Source organism: Carlito syrichta, unplaced genomic scaffold (genome assembly GCF_000164805.1).
Source record: "Carlito syrichta isolate Samal-C Ts95f unplaced genomic scaffold, Tarsius_syrichta-2.0.1 Scaffold314850, whole genome shotgun sequence".
Taxonomy (NCBI): Eukaryota; Metazoa; Chordata; class Mammalia; order Primates; family Tarsiidae; genus Carlito; species Carlito syrichta.
Genome location: NW_007258946.1, coordinates 402,193 through 419,745, shown reverse-complemented (window position 1 = coordinate 419,745; position 17,553 = coordinate 402,193). Strand labels below are relative to the sequence as shown.

Below are 17,553 nucleotides of genomic sequence, written 5' to 3'. Positions count from 1 at the left end.
TGCTGCTCCGTCCCATGCCCAGCTCAGCACCCCCAAGGGAAAGCAAACATTCCCTCCCTGGTAAGCCCAGCCTCTCCTCCACTGCAGCACTTCTATATCATAATCCCAATTTTTACCTTGAATCCTTTTTGAAGCAAGACAAGGGTTTTGATAGGTAAATACAGTCAGACTTAATCATTTTCCATCTGTTTCTTTTGCTGGATTGTAAGTTCCCTACGGCATCTTCTGCATGGTCCTCATCTTTATACTTTTTAGTAACCAGCGCCTGTGGGGAGCCTGTCCTGTGGTTCTCCCTCCATCCCGCCTTGCTGTCTGGCATACCCCCTGCTCCCACAGGCAGGAGTGCATTAGACTCATGTGTAGCAGTGGGGAAGTGGGCACCGATGGATTTGATCACAGCAAGTAGACCGACTCATGTGTGGAGCTGCTTTACGTCATGGCTGTCTCGATGCATTTTGGGCTTGCTTTTGGCTCCTAGACTGCACTTGCAAAGTGAGAGGTCTCCATTTAAGTAATCCCTTTCAGAAAAGTGAGCTGATGTGCAAGATCATAATGGGATGACCACGAGGAGTAAGAACCCATCCAAAGTCCCACACAATTGTCTCCTTTCTCCTTGACTTTGCTTCTGATGAGTTCACATGCCCAACTGCTTCCCGGCCCTCTGAACCCTGGCACAGCTGGACTGTAAGAGTTTGCTACGTACTTCTAGCTCCTGACCAAATCCATGTACAAGCCAGCCTCTGGTGTGGCCCAGGGAGCCCCAGTGAAGTGTCAAAGCCTTTGGGGGTAAGGATGGGAGACAAACAGACAGCAGCGTTTCTGAGAACCCAGAACCCAGGAAGTCGCTGCAGCTGTTGTGAGTTGCCAGTTCTCATCTGTGAAAGGAGAGTATAAAATCCACCCTGCAGAGGCATTTCAGGACCAACATGCGATTGCAGTGTGTCAACACAGGAGCATTGCAAGAACTGATTCATTGGGTCTACAAATATTCATTTAGCATCGACTATGGGCCAGGTCCTGTTTCAGGCAGTGGGCACAATATGTAGACAGTGGCAAGGTGGGTGGTGCTGAGTGCTATCAAGAAAGGCCAAGTAGAAAAAGGACACAGAAAGGGGTTGGTGGCAGTAGGAGGTGTTGCCCTATTTTAAGTAGAGGACCAGAGAAGGCTTCACTGGGAAGGGGACATTTAAGTAAAGACTGAAGGAAATGAGAGATTGAACCATGTGCATATGTTTCCTGGCAGAGGAAACAGCAAGTGCAAAGGCCCTGAGGCCAAGTTTGCTGGTGGTCACACCATGGGTACCTTATATATAAGTTCTGGATTTTACTCGGAGACAGAAAGCCATGGAGACTCTTACCAGTCAAGATGATGCAAGTTGCCTTTTACAGCTGATCAATAAACTCAGCTGCCCCTTCAAAGCCTCACCCAACACCCAGACCCCTGCAACTTCAGCCTGTGTGTTCTGTCCTTGCTCAGACTTCTTCCAACTTTCCACATCTGTCTGAACCAGAAGGGCCTCCTCATGCTCTGCCGAGTGCAGGCTGTGCAGGGACCCCACAGAAACTGTGATGAGGAGAGAGCGAGGCAGGGCAGAGTCTGAAGTGTGGATCCTGCTTTCCTCCCAAGGGGCTTCCAGGGCCTCAGAGCTGTCTGGGCTGCCTCGAATGCACGCTCAAGGTGGGCGGCAAGGGCAGAGGCCCTGACACTGTTTCATCATTGGAGACAGCTCAGCTCACATCTGGGAATTTCACTCTGCACTCACTCACCCTGCTTATCTACCAAGAGGTGAAATCATTTGCTTTAAAACAAAGCAATTCCCACCTCTATCACTGGTTTTTAACCTTTTTTGAGTCACCCGCCCCTTTGAGAATCTGCTGAAAGCTACAAGCTCTCTCTTCAGAAAATGAACATGGGATATGCACTAATTTTCTTATCATTTCAGCAATTTCATAGATCCCTGAAAATTCAGTGAAGAAACCAGTATCAAAACCAATGATTTCCTAGCCACAGTTCTGGATGAATGAATGAAAGAATGAATGAACAAGTGAAGAATAAAGAGGCTGCAGGCAGATGGAGGCATGACAGGGATGAACAAGCAGAAAGATGCAGCTGCCTCTGGGCGCCAAGATTCCGGCTGATGGTTCTTGAAGCCTTCAGAGAAGCCAACTGGTAAATAACATGTGGTCAGGCTGTGGGACAGGTGACCCCCAGAGAGTCACAAGCGTCCCCTTTGGTTCCATCTGTTGCTCTCGTCTGACCCTTTTTGAGTGACCATCTTTCTAAAAGGTCTCAAGGCGCGCTTCCCTGCCTTTCTCAGGGTGTCCTGAACAAAACAGACTTTTTTCTGGGTGTCCATGGTGCCACAGAAAGGACAAAAATTCAGACATCAAATGCTTTTTCTTGTTGTATGGTTGCACCGGCTGAGGCCCAGGGCCCCCACAACAGTCCCTTCCCGGCCCTCCTTCTGGGGTCCAGGTTTCCACCTCTCAGTTCATTTTAATGTTTTGACACATCTCCTGAGAAGGTGGAATGATGTTTTAACTCATTCTCTCACTGTGAAACTTTTAACACAATCTCATTTTTTCCAGTCACTGTTCTGTCATAACACAGGGAGACCTCCAGACGGACTGGGGTGGGCAAGAATGTGTTCAAACACATCATGCCCCAGAGAGCTCTTCTGATAGCAGAGCCTCTGAGGCCCCAGAGATGGGGCTTCAGGCATCCCCCTCCTCTCAACATCCCACGTCCCCCTTGGAACCATGCTCTGGCCATTTAAGCTGGGAGTGCTCCACACTAAGACCTATTGCTTCCCACCTCTGTCCCTCTGCACATGTGGTGCTTGCCGCCTGGAACACTGGGCACCATCTGCCCGTCTCACAGGCGAACTCTGATCTCTCTGTGCAAACTCACCTCTCAACCTCCCCAGAAAACTTGTTTCCCTCCTTAGTCTCCCCTTAGTCTCCATGTGGATGACATTGTATTTCCAGCCCCATCACTTATGACATTGTATTTCCAACGTCTTTTCTGAATCTTTTTGAGGAAACAAAGTTATAGAGTTTCAATAAAGATACTTACAAGTATGTATTTAACCTGTTCATTTCATGAACTGAGTCTTATTTATCTTTGTTGTCCCAGCAAACAGCACAAGGTACATATTGGTGTTTCAGTACACCCCTGGGGGTGCCCCAAAAACGTATACACATTTTAAGAGATGTTATCTATGTGTTACTTTTCAAAGTTGAATTGAATTACCATAGCAATGTGTAGTATGATGTTTACTCAAAGGATGGCGTTAATCAAATGAATGCTAGCGTCACCATGTGACAGGCAGGACAGCCAAAGAAAATGACGGAAGCACGGTTGTCATTCAAGGAGCGCAAGACCATCTTGAAGTGGTATTTGAAATTCGAGAATGTGTGGAGTTCTGTGAGTAAGCAAAAGAACCTCCAACATGCCTAACAATTGCACGCATTTGTGATGTTTAAGACATGGTACTGTGCGTGATATGCACAAGGGAGGATCTGGGAGGCCTCGCACAGCAACAAGTCCTGCAGTAGTTTGCTGTAATCAGAAGTTTCTGGACACTGATGGTAACCACTTGTAATTGCAGAAGTCAAACCTGACTTGTATTCATCTTTTGTTATTGGTATATATTGATTATTACAATTTTAATACAGTTTTTTCCTTTTTTAAAATATGTATGCATTTTTTGGCACCTTCTGTATATTTGTGAATAAGTGTTTCCTTTGTAGAGTTGCTCTCTCTTTACCATCACAGCTAGATTGGCTGTTGTACCCTCAACCCCTGCTATTGGGGTCCCACTTTCACCCACCTCCCTTGGCCTCCATTTCTATCTGCTAGGAATCCGTTAGCATTGTGTATAAATCATGAGAAAATGGGCACCGAGGGACTCTCTCAGGAGAAAACTAACTGGCTTCTGTGTATGGGGGTTGTGTATGAGGGGCTGCCCTGGTGCATCTGTGCTTTCTGGGATCTGGGTGGGTAAGGTCACTAAATGAGAAAACCTCTTCCAGTGAGTTGTCATAGTAACCAGGACTTTCAACTTCATGTAAGAGTCCTTGCGAGGAAAAACACACCTGGGGAGGAGTGGTCAGAACAACCCAAAGCCTAACATTGTCCTCCTGTACCCTTTTCATTGCTTCCTGCTGGTTTACATGCTCAAGGTAGATGCCACCATGTGTGGGCATGTGAGTAGAAGCTGCTTAAAATAGCCACCCAACTATTTCAGGGAGCAGTTGAATATGCATGAAGCTATTTTAGAAAAGATGTCCCTGGCCCAGCCAATTCAAACCCCATCCTTTCCCTTGGACGCACCGAGGCAAGTTGAATGGGACCTTTCTTAGTCTTCCCCACCAGGGTGGGAGTTTTCAGAAGCCACAGAAATAACACCCTGGCTAATATTGGTCTTACAGCCTTGTCAGCTCTGCCTCCCGATCCTGTGGTCTCATGGGCTTCTAGCCAGACAGCTCAGCCCTCTGAAGCCTTGGCAGCCTTCAACAATTACTTTGCTACTATCCAGTTTGCCTAGGTCTTTGGGGGTAGTTTCAGACTCTTAAGTATTTCCATCTGTTTGCTCATTTATGTGTTCTACATACTTCTATTGATAGATAATGTGTGTGAGGAGTACATCGGGTGCTGGGGAGACACAGATTGCTAACACAAGTTCATGGGTGGAAGTGGACAGGTGAGATAATCGCCACAAAGTTCTGAAGTATGAGAGGGATCAGGTTGTTGGGGAGGTCAGGGTGGCTTCTTCCTGATGGCTGAGAAAGAAAACTTTTGAGCTGAGTCTTGTGGGGGAGTAGAAGGGCTGTGAAGTCTGAGAGGCGTGGCAGCCTCAGGGAGCTGAGATGGCTGGGTGTGGTCAGGGCTGGGATGCCCTGCGGGAGGGCGTGGCTGCCTGCAAAGAAGCCAGAAAGGAAAGGGAGTCAGGATCCAGGGACAGTGAGAGCTGGGGTAGAGACACCTTCTCCAAGTCCTCAGGCTGGGCTAGGAAGGCCTCCCCTTCCATGAACCTGAAGTGCCTGTTGCCTACCCCCTCCACAGACCCTCAACACAGACTGGAACTATCTTGGGGTGGGGGCCTGGTCAGATCCTCCTAGTTATCTCCAGAGCCCAGTGCCAGGCTGGAGACTGAACAGCACTCGCAGAATGTTGGCTGGAAGTGTGGGCTCTGGAGCCAGACTGCCTGGGCTCAAATCTGGGCTCTGCCCTCACTGGCTGTGACCTTGGATAAGTTATCTGACCTCTCTCTGCCTCAGTTTTCTTATTCAAAAAATGGGGATAATAACAGAGCCTATCTCATGGAGTTTTCTTGGTGAGAAGTACATGGATTCATATACACAAGGGGCTTAGAAGTCTGTATGGCACATTGTTAGCAGAATATAAAGGGGTTATCTTTATATCATTCTAATGAGTTTGGATTTTTTATCTTGACAGTGGAGTACCACCAGTGACAAGTTTTCTTTCCAAATTTAAAAACAGCTTTATTGCTTTGACTGATTATATCATATGTGTCCACTGTAAAAAGTTAGAGCATTATCAGTATAAAAAAGAATGGAAAAAAAAATCCCCTTAAATCCTGACTCCCACATAACTACCATTAACATGACCATCTACTATGGTCTGAAACTTTGTTTATGTCCTTCAAAAATCCATATATTGAAATCCTAACCCTCAGTGTGACAGAGTCAAGAAGTGGGACCTTTGAGAGGTGATCTGGTCCTGAAGGCACAGTCTTCATGAATGAGATTAATGTCCTTATAAAATAGGCCCAAGAAAGACCTCTTGTCCCCTCTACCATGTGAGGACACAGCAAGAAGGTGACATCCATGAGCCAGACCAATAAACCCTCATTAGATGGCGAATCTGCCTTGATCTTGGAGTTCCCAGCCTCCAGAACTGCAAGAAATGCATTCTGTTATTTATAAACTATCCAGTTTATGGAATTTTGTTACAGCAGTCCAAAGGGACTAAGACACTATCTTTTTATATACAGTCAATCCTTTATTCACAGATTCCGTATTTGTAAATTTATCTACTCAATAAAATTTATTGTAATTCCATAATCAATACTCACTTTCATAGTTATTTGTTAATGTGCAGAGTGGTGAAAATTTTGAGTCATCTGATGTGCATGTTCCCAGATGAGGCTGAACAAGGTGCTTCTCTGCCTTCTTGTTTCAGCTCCCAAACTGTAAACAAGTGCTCCTTGTGTGTCTAGTTAGTGCCATATTTTTCACATCCTTGTGCTTTTTGTGATCTTACTTTTAAAAATGGCCCCAAGTGTCAGTGTTGTATACTGTCTGCTGTTCTCAAGCACAAGAGAGCCATGATGTATCTTACTGAGGTGCAAGAACTGTGCAAGGTATGCTTTGATCAGGCAGGAGTTGTAGTGCTGCTGGCCCTGAGTTCAGTATTAATGAATCAACAATCTATGTTAACTAAGATGTCTTTAAACAGAAACACACATAAAGCAAGGTTATGTGGTGATCAGTTGACAAAACTGTTGTGACCTGAAGCTCGTGGGAACCTGATACTATAGTTCTCCTAGGAGCAACAGTTCAGTATTCACTAATTCAGTATTTGTGAGGACTTTACAGAACATGTTCAACCACCATGAATAACAAGAATCAACTACATCTTTCTACATACAAGGATGTATACCTCTGTGCAATTTGGAGTGAACCTTCCATACTCCCTTGACAAGAATTTTAAAAGTCATACATAATAAATATGTCAAAGGCATCTTTCTATGTCCACAAATACAGGTTTTCAGACGGTTGCATCATTGTGCCTGTTTCTTCAATCATTAACCAGTTGTTCCCTATTGATGGAAAATTTGATTGTTTTCCATTACTCACTATTATAAACAATACTATAATGAATATCCTTCTTGGTAATAATAAAAAGGTTAACATTTGTTTAGCACTTGCTATGGGCCCAGCCTCTGCTAAGAGTTTCATAAGTATTATCTCATTTAAGCTTTACAACAGCCTGTGAAGGTAGAATTACCATTATGCCCACTTTGCAGAAGAGGACTTTGATGCTTACATACATTAAGTAACTTTTCTAGGGTCACACAACTTAAAACAAGGTCTCCCTGATCTCTGATTCCATATTTTTAACCAGTGTGCTCTGCTGCCTTCTTATACACAATCCTGGGCACTTTTTGATTGTTTCCTTAGGCTACTTGTTTAGAAGTGGACTACTGAGTTGTAGGGTGGGCGCATCTGAAGACTCCCCTCCAGAAACTGTGTATCAATTCACGACCCACTACCAGCATGTGAGCATTCCTGTTTCCCACTCAGCATCACCCCAAGTATTCTCATTCTTTGAAAGGGGCCCCCGAAAGTACATCTTGTTTCTCTAATGTGCACCCTTTGACCACTGGTGACTACTCTTCACAGGCTTCCTATTCCTTGCATTTCATCTCTTATGAATTGCTTCTTCACATCCTCTTGCCTGTTTTTCTATGGCAATTTGTCTTTATCTACTTCATTTACAAGAGCTCTTTGTGGATTAGCAGTATTAACCCTTTACTCTTCATACCTACGCTGAAATACTTTTCTTAGTTTGTTGTCATCCTTCAACCTTGATTATTGTGGGGGTTTTTTGTCCATGGGTTTTTAATTATTTTCTTTCACAGTTTCTGAATTTGCTTTTATATTAAGGAGGAATTCCCCAATTGAAATGATACATTTATTCCTTCATTGTTCTTCTTTTAGTACATTTATGATTTCATGTTTTTTGATCATCTCAAGATTTAGTTTGGTGCAAACACTGAGGTATGGAACCAGTTTTATTCTCCCCACACCTATAAATAGCTAGCTGTCTGTCTTTATTACATGATGGGAATCATTGGCCTTTTCATCTCTAATTCTCAACGCCATGGCTTCACATGTTAAACCCTCACATACGCTCATATGTACTCTTGGGTCTTCTGTTCCAGTTCTTTGATCCACAGGCCTATTCCTTTACCACCAACACAGATTTTTTTTTCTCTAGATCATTCATCCATGTTTATTTTTCCAAATGTACTTTGAAATCATTTTATAAAATATATTTTTGGGGGATTTCCATTGAGATTCCATTTCATTTATAGACCAATTTGCAATATTTTTAAAAGTTTATTCTAGGTTATTTTATGCTTTTAAATCTTTGGAGAATGGGGTCTTTTTCCTTCTGTGCTTACTACCTGGCTCATTTTGTTGCCACCTTCTTCATGGAACCTTTTCCAATCAGTCCTGCAGGAAGCGATCAGTCTCTCCCTTGGCACTCAAACTTTCCCATACCTCGTCTCACTTTGTCACCCAGAATTACAATTATTGTTTAGATGGTGAGCTCCCTGAAGCCAAGGTTCCTGTATGGCCTGTTTGCGTATCCCCTGCCATACCTGGCAGGTGGCCGGAGCTCTGGAGATACTTGCAGGATGAATAAATGTACGAATAAATGAATGAAAGAAAGACATTCTCCTGGAAAGCTGACTGAGGTGAAATGAATCTGTTATAAAAATCCTCCTTTTCATGGGCTTCCATTAGAAAACAAGAGACTTGTCCCCAGCTAAACCCCCAAGAGCATGTCAGAGTGAGAGAAGTGGCTCATGCTGAACTGGCGTGTCATGTGCAACATGTCCTGACACCTCTCCCCAGAGCCTGCCACCCTTACCAAACAGCCAGGGTATTGCTCAGGGAAGCTCTTAGGTATTAAGAAGCCCCCAGAAGTGAAACACAATTATTTATCTTGTGCCTGTCACTGTGATAGACTTTTTGAAAAGCACTTTCCCATAAGATACAACACCCAGAAAGTTAGAACCACGAGTTTCATTTTGCAAATGAGGAAACTGAGTCTCAGAGAGATGAAGCCTCTAGCTAGAAAGTGGTAGGACTGGCTGGAGCCAGGGCTGTGGGATTCCAAAGGTCTTGCCTCTCCCATAATAGCCTCCAGAGCACCCAAGTCTGAGAGGCTGAGGGGCTGTGGCCCAGAAAGGAGTTATGCATGGAGTCAAACAGTGAGGGTCCTGGCCTCACTAAGTCAAGACACTCTGTACACAATTCCCCCACGCTCCACTCCCCAGAGCAGCTTTTGATGTTGCTCTTATAAACTGTTTCTAAAGACTCTGGACTTGAGTCAAAGAGCTACTGTCAGGCAGGGGACACAGGATACCAGCATTATTGTTGCCATGCAACTGAGGAGGGGAGGGATGGGAGGAGAAAGACTTGCCAAGGGGGTGGGGCATTGGTTTCTAGCACACATCTGGGGATGTCTTCTCCCCATTCCTCTACCCGGCTGCCCAGGGTCAGGGCTTTTTGACTCGGCCCTGCTGCCTCCTGGGAGTTCTGCCAAGCAGCCACCTCCTTATTGGGCTGGCAGCTGCTGGGTTAAAGCTTATTTCTAAGCCTGGGTTAAAGCTCAGGTTTCTCATGAAGGACCCTGGGTAAGTACCAATACAGTTGCTGGACTTGACTCCATGCCTGGCCCAGGTCAGGCCCCGGGGACTTAGGGATGAGTAGCTATGGATCTCCCGTTTCGTGGCCCTCCATTCTGGTCAGGAGGTGGATCAGGAAGAAAGTTTCCAACCCTACCCAAGTGCCACAAGAGAGATATCCAATGCTGGGTTGGGGGAGTCTAGATTCAAATTCAGGGGGTTGGCGGGTAATAGGCCATGGAGTGCGACATCTGGTCAAGGTATGTGGGCTTCATCCTGTGGGCAAAGGAGGATACTCTGTACTTTGAAGTAATAGTTGGTCACAGTTCAATTTGTGCTTCAGAAACAGACCAACTAGGTATATTTATTTTCAATGAACATGTACTCCTTTTCAGGTGAAAATTAAAGTGTTTCCATTTTAGACAAAGAATACCAAACATGAGGAAACACAAAGCAGATGGATATGGGCCTGGTCGAGCTGACCTAGATGTATGGTGCTGATGACCAGAAAGAGTACTGGACTTGGAGTGAGAGAGACCCACATTCACGGTCAAGTCCCTGCTATCAACTTGCTGTGTGACCTCCAGCACACGACTTCTCCATCTACCTCAGTTCCCTTGTCAAATGGGAATATCACCATCTAACACACACGTCCTGCCTGTCTCCAGGACGAAATGGGAGGTCAAATAATGTTGTACATTTGTACATGTTTGATGTATTTGAAACATTAAGGTGAGACTCCAGAAGGCCTCATGCACACACCTGAGGGCAGTTCAGACACCTTGCAGTCCTGCAATTTCTTGGGAAGTCTCCCTCAGCTGCTCCAGATCAAATCAAAGCCTATCCTGTAAAAACATGACCCCATCCAGAGAAGCAATCTCCCATGTGTTTGGTGGGCCACCTGCCCACCGGCGCAGCCTGTTGGGCCATGAACGTCAACAATGGCCCCTTCCTGGTGGGAGAGGGAACAGGGAGCTGGCTTGTTCTCCGAGAGCAGAGCGCTGGCGGGCAACGAGGAACATTTTAAGGTGGGACGCTTTTTCCTGCACTATTGGCAGCTGTCTACATAAGGCGTCCATTATGTGCAGGGCCCCAAGGCCAGCGGGCCTGAGAGGCCAAGCTAAAATTAGTGTCAAATGTGCACCCACCAGAGGCACAGAACATCCGAAGGTCAGATGCCTCCAAGCAGCCACCCAGGCAGGAGTGAGGGGGACAGGCACCCAGCAGCTGTGGCAGCTGCTGCCTCTGGTTCCTCCCAAGCACAGGGACAGACGGTCCTGCCCAGCAGCCTGGCTCAATAGCTTAGCTTGAGTTAAAAAAAGAAAAAATAGAATGCAGAGTATGATCTCAAATATATTGGAAAAAAAATCTGTGTATGTGCATAGAAAAAGGTGGGAGAGGAATTCACTAAATATCTCCACCATGAATGTGGAACAGTGGGTGAAATTTTTTCTTCTCCTGCACTTTCCAAAAATGCCTCAATAAATATGTAATACTTTTTATATTTATTTTTTTAGGATTAGAAAATATAGTTTATTTAAAGTAAATTAGTGAGAGAGAGAGAAAGAGAAGATTCACCTCCCCAAGGTGGGAGAAGGGGCCAAAGCCAGGAAGCATGGCGACAGCCCTAGCTCTGTATTACTTTTTAAGTCAGAAGAATATACTATAAAAAGATGCTGTGAATTATAAATTTATGTTAAGTATATACAAGTGATTAAATTGTACATGTAATAGGCATGTAGTATATATGTGTGTGTGTAAATATATGAATATGGCTGGTTGGCATTAAAGATCAGCATTATCCAGCTCTCATTTTATGGAGGAAACTGAGGCCCCAGAAGCAAAGCAAGAGGCCAAGGAACTATTTCTCACTGCACCTGGTGCTGTACTGAGTTTCCCCAAACCTTGCCTCGATTAATCCCATAGTGTTTTTATTCCCACTTTCTGGAGATGGAAACTGAGGCACAGAGAAGTGAATTGACTCACCCAAGAATGCCCAGCTAGGAAGCCATGGAGCTGAATCCCAACCCTAGCTTTCCATTCTTGGCCACTGAGCTTGAAGACAGGAAGGGTCTTTGAGAAAAGAACAAAACAATAAAAACACCCCACCCCCCAGAGTCTCAAATGTTCAGAGAGCAACCCCTTCCAGGAGTGGGTTCTGAATTCTTTCCAGAGCCCCTTCACCACCTCTGGGGGTCGTGGTCTTCTTACCAGATCTGGCCATGGGAACCTTTGAGTAAATGGGGGACAAATTGTGATGTGGGGGCACAAAGGGCACAGCATCCTCCCTTTCCTGAGGTGGCACAGGCTGGGAAGAGGGTTGGCAGCTGCTAAGTCTTTGGGACAAGGAGAGTTGGCTGGAGAGGCTGTGTAAGTTAAGCTCTCCCTCATCTGGCTCCTGTCAGCCTTCCAGCGCTCCAGGCCTGGCAGTAGCCCATGACAACCCCAGGTGCCCTGAACTGCAGCTCCTGTGACAGCTCCTCCCTCTCCCTGAGTACCTGTCCCCAGCCCCATTTTCTGCCCCAATTCTTTCAGGGTCAAATTCATTCATGTGTTTGTGCCTTCTTGTCAGTGGACACATTTTTATTGAGTGCCTACTACGTGCTTGAGCAAGACGGGCATAGCCCCAACCCTGTAGGTACCTCTAGTGCTTAGAGAGGGGCTGCCCAGGGTCACTCCTGCATGGACTCTGGGACCAGACTGCCTGGCTTCAGCCTGGCTAAGCCACATCCTAGCTCTGTGTGTTTGGGCCAGTTACACAGACTCTCTGTGCATCAGCTCTCATCTGTAAAAGAAGGTAATGACTGCACCTGACTCACACAGCTATTGTGCAGGCAGTATGTAAAATTGTGTAAAGCTCTCAGAACAGTGCCTGGCATGTAGTAAGCACTCAGTAAACATTTGTTGTGGTAGTTATTCCTGTCCTCACCATCTGGCTCAGATTCTCTCCTTACGGTGCCCACCCTGTTCCTGCTCTCTGGATATTCCCTCCCCTACAGTCCCTTTGGACACCCCTCCATTAGACCACTGTGGGCATGCAGGCCCTGTCCGCCTCCCTCACTGTCCCTGGTCAGGGACTGATTTTAGTCACCTCAACCCCAGCACAAATGCTGTAACACCTTCAGGTTTATGTTGGAGTTTGCAGGTAGCGTGTGCCCTCAACCCAACCAAGAACAGTCTTAGACGTTCCCCCACTACCTTAGAGGCATTGGGATTGCATATCTGGCCTTGTCATAGAGCTCATCCATGCTCCATTAACCTGTAGGGACTGGTCCTGGGTGTGGTCCTCCAGACGAGGTCTGAGCGGATGAAAGTGCTGGGTACTAAGCTCCCATGAAAGCCTCTCCATCACAGGGAGCTGGGCAGATCATCGTAGACACCAACCACTAAGGTCCCAACACATCAGGGTGTTCCCCATGCCAGGCTTTTGCTCATGTGGGTCCCTCACCCTCTGCTCCCCTCCCAAAGTCCTGCTGGTTCAAGGAACTCCCATGGATCCTTCCAGCACCAATGCTCACGGTCTCTCCCACACGTGCTTTTCTTTGCCACAGCCCCTACAGAACGTTGTGCCTGCCCTCCTGCACTGCTCTCGTTTCTGACATGGGCCTCTGCAGCTCTTCTTGCTCACAGGGTGTGGCTGTTCCTTTCATGTATCTTCTGGAGGAGGTCCCCCTGTTCTTGTCTGGGCCCCCAGTGTCCACCAGTGCCAGGACCAGAGTGGGAGTCAGGAAAAGTCTGCTGAGTGAACTTTTCAAAGGAAAATCAAGCCCACTGGCCTGAAATCACGCATGCTCAGGCCACTTTTAAACCCAAGACTTGCAGGTGTTCTAGGCTGGCATTGCCCACCCGCAGCCACCTGCCACATCACAGGGTCGTGAGATGGCTGAGAGCATAGCATGCCGATGCCACTCGCATGGTGGGCGCTGGGCTGTCATTCACTTTTTTGACTCTGGGAGCATTTCCAGAACAGATATTTTATAGAGACTCGGGGCTGGGAGGCTCCACGGCTTCCCAAGGAGGGACAGGGCAGGGGTAGAGCGTGGCTACCTTGACCCAGAATGCACACTTGCCACACCACCACGAGGCATCAGGTGTGGTAGTGTTCTGAGTCCTACCAAGAGAGGATACTGTAAAACTATAAAATCGCAAAGTATCACTCGCTGCACAGGGAGAGCCACCATGTGACAAGCAGGTGGTGTGGAGAAGGTTGAAGATTCTTGGTGATACACCAAATCTGAACAGGATTGCTGCCCGAGGCAGGTAAGTGATGGTTCTTCAGGGAGAGAGGAGAGCAGGGGAGCTGGGTGAGGGAAGAAGGATACAATGCCAACGGCCCCGCAGGCAGAGTGGCAGCGTCACGCAGGACAGGACCCCAGAGACCTGAAGGGCCTCCGTGGAGCCCCCAAGCCCAGTGTGGGCCACAGATGCTTCGGCAGTGGGCATTTGCACTGGGCCCTGCTGAGGGTTCTAACATGAGCGCCTCCTCCGACTCTCAGCCTCCCTCAAACTCCCTCCCCTGCTCACAGGCCTCTCTCAGGACCACAGAACTGTCTGTCTCCCTTTCCTGCTCATATAGGACCCAACTGGAGCTCCTTGGCATGGCATTCAGAGTCCTGCCTCTCTCCAAGCCTCATGTCCACCACCCCTCCTCTGGACCCCATGTCCCAGCCACTCAACCTTTGCACTTGCTGTCCCTGAAACTCAGGATGTCCTTCTTCCATTTTGTACCTGGTGAACTTCTACTCATCCTTCAAAGCCCAGTTCAAGTTTCACCTTCAAATAGTTTTCCCTGAACCACCCCTATGACCAAACCCAGTCAGAACGGACACCCCACCTTCAAAGGTTTTGCTGTACTGTGGCTATCCTCATGTCCATCTCCTCCACTGGCATGGAAGCTTCTGAAGGGCAATGCCCTGATTTGTTTATCATTGTGCCTCAGGGCCCAGGACGGAGGGTAGAACACAATAGGTAACAAATGATGTCCAGGTGACCAGGCCCTGGCAGGGTGGGTATAGGACTGGTGATTGTGTCTTTGTTCAACTTCAGGAAGGGTTTGTTAGAAGGGATACTGGCTCCTCCCAAAATGCACACATACACACATTTGGGGCACACATAGCCCGGCCCAGGCTTTCTATGAATTTGAGGTATACAGAACAATCCAAGAGGAGACTGGCTCTAAGGAAACAGCCCTGCAGTCGTGTCCCCACTGCGCCTGCCCTATCCCATGGCCTTGGCCACAGCCTAGAATGGCTGACTTGAGGCTTGCCCAATTCAGAGTCCCACTCCCTCACTCTGCAGAAAGGAAATAGAGACCAGAAAGAAGGGCACTCGCTTGTCACTGTTCTAAGCAATAAAGGCAGACCTGGAGTCAGAACCAGTTCCCTGGTTCCCGTCCCAGGACTCCTTCCCATCACCACCTGCTGCCCCTTGCAGAAACGCCTGCTGCAGAACTCTGGGCATTTGGGCGGCTCTTCTCTTGAAGTAGAGTGTGAAGCTCCGCCTTCCCACCCAAGGCTAAGGTCATCCCCACCTACCTCCTGGCTTCAAAACAAAGCCTTCGGGCTGTGCTGAAACTGTTCTGTGTCCTGTGGTGGTGGTGGTGGGGGGCGGCGGGGGGGGGGGTGATAGGGAGCAATTACCTGCCAAAAGCCAGCCGTGGTCTCATGGTTGAGATGTGTCGGAGATTTCTAGAGCCTGGAGGACTGTTGGAAGGAGGCCTGTGGGAAGTAGAGAAAGTGAGAATATTATACCACTGCCATCTGTCAACTTTCATTTGAGATTGAAAAATGCATCCAAAAATGGTGAGCACAGCCTTGCTGAGAGCAAAGTCCCAGCCGCCACCCTTTCTCCAACATGGTTACTACAGGGTCAAGGTCAGGCCCCTGGGGGTGCAACCACAGCCTCAAAATCTGAGCACAGAGCTGAAGGCCACAAGTCCCCTGTCCCTGTGGGCCCCACGGCATGCTAGTCCTGTTCTCAGGCCCAGGAACGCTCACTTTTAAGCACTCCTTGGAGAAAACAGCTTCCGTGGGCTCCCTGAGCACTGTTCATTGTAATTCACTCATTCTTTTGTTCATTATTCATTCATTTATCCATGAGAACATTCAGTAGCTATTTGGGAAACTATTAGATGCTGGTGTCAGATCTTATGGAGATGAAGTCCCTGACAGTGACAGCTTAGGTCCAGTAAGAAAGACCCAAGTAGACCCAGAAAAATGCCAAAGGCTCCCCATCTCCAGCCTGATGGGTTGCCTTCTTCCTCCAAGTGATCCCTATGCCAGACCCTAGGCAAAGAACTTTGACTATGCCACTCAGGTTGGCTGAATGCTTCCACCATTTTCAGCACATGACTCCTTTCTATGTGAAATTATTTCTCAAAACTCCTCCTGATGGTAACTGTAAACCTAGTATCTTCTCATTAAGAATATAAACTATACAACAATACAATAAACATAGTGGTTTACAAATAACTTGTATTTCAGTAATCACAGCACTATTTAAACAATAGTTACACATACTCATTTGAGACATGTCAAATGTATGTCTCCTAGGAGTAAGGCTTTGAGTCCTTGGGGAGCCATCCATTCAACATTCATTCAACAGATATTTATGGAGCATCTCTGAGATGCCCAGCCCTGTGGTCCACAGGTTAGCAGTCCTGGTATAGTAAGGAGCTGCTAAGCTTAAATGAGGCACACTTTAGCTTAAGCCTAGGTCAGACTGCATATGTGCTCTTGGGCAGGCCACTGGACCTCTTCCAGCTCAGAGTCCTCGAGAGCAAAAGGAGTTAGTAATCCTGACACTGGAACGTTGTTATGAGGATTAAATGAGACAAGATAGTAGAAAGCACCCAGATCAGGGTCTGGCCCAAAGCAGGATCTCAATGAATGGGCACCCAAGGATTATCATCATCGCCATCATCATCACTATCATCATCACCATCACCATCATTCCCATCATCAATATCATCATCATTACTATTGACAATAGCAGAAGCAGTATCACCATCACCAACACTATCACCATCACCATCACCATCACCATCACCATCACCATCACCATCACCATCACCATCACCACCACCACCTTGCTTCCCTTCTCCTTCTGAACCCTGAGAGGTTTGCCCCTGCCCCTGTGTTAGGGTACCCAGTAGTTTCTACCTCAGAGTACAGTTATTTGTATCCACATTGTCTTTTCAGTTCATGTTCATGTCCAACCCCATGACTTCAGAGTCATGTAAACTTGGGTCAGTTACATAATCTGTCTGAATCTGTTTCTCCACGTATAAAATGGGGACTAGAGTTGTGTACAAAACCTCAACATACTATCCAACCTGTGGTAAATGCTCAGTAATTGCTGGTTGCGATTGTTTATATTGTTGCTATTATTAACATTGCTATTATGACCATTTCTCCTCCTAGCCTGTGAGCCCCTGAGGGCAGAGACCACTCCAAGGTCATCTTTTCTCCCCACAGAGTTTAACACAAGGCGGGTTTCCCAGCAGACATTAATAAATGATTGCGGCTAGGCTCGGGGCTCAGACTGTAATCCCAGTACTTTGGGAGGCCGAGGTGAGTGGATTGCCTGAGACCGTGGGTTCGAGACCAGCCCGGGCAACTTGGCGAGACCTCGTCTCTACAATAAATCAAAACTTAGCCAGGTGTGGTAGCGCTTGCCTGTAGTTACGACTACTTGGAAGGCTGAGGAGTAAAGATCGCCAGAGCCCAGCAGGTTGACACTGGGGTAACTGTGAGTGTGCCACTGCACTCCAGCCTGGGTGATAGAGTGAGACTCCAACTCAAAAAAATAAAAATAAAAATAAAAATGATTACTAGAACAGGTGGAAGCTCACATAAGTCAGGTGTGGGACATGGTCAAGGGTACCAAACCTTGCTGGGACCCTGAAAAACCCTCACAGATCTGAAGGGAGCCTTTTGTCACCCACGGAGCCAAGCTGCAGGGCTGCTAAGACCATTCATTCATTTATTTGTTCTCATACTCATATGAAGCTTTCACGTTGGTTGAATAACAAACCCTTGCCCAGTGCCTTTTTCTATTTTGAAATCTTGCTTCCATCTGCCAACTCATTTGATCACCACAAAAT

The 17,553-nt window shown here is 47.0% G+C and overlaps 1 protein-coding gene across 2 annotated transcripts in view; it reads right to left on the bottom strand.

Annotated features, from left to right (window-relative positions):
- HIVEP3 (human immunodeficiency virus type I enhancer binding protein 3) overlaps positions 1-17,553 on the bottom strand; it is a 373,386-nt gene that overhangs the window by 144,409 nt on the left and 211,424 nt on the right. Inside the window, exon 2 of one of the 2 annotated variants that reach the window (XM_008072104.2) lies at positions 15,089-15,166. The exons of the other annotated variant lie outside the window; for it this stretch is intronic. The gene's annotated coding sequence lies outside the window, so the exon portion shown is untranslated. The remainder of the gene's footprint in view (positions 1-15,088; positions 15,167-17,553) is intronic. 2 annotated transcript variants of the gene reach the window in all.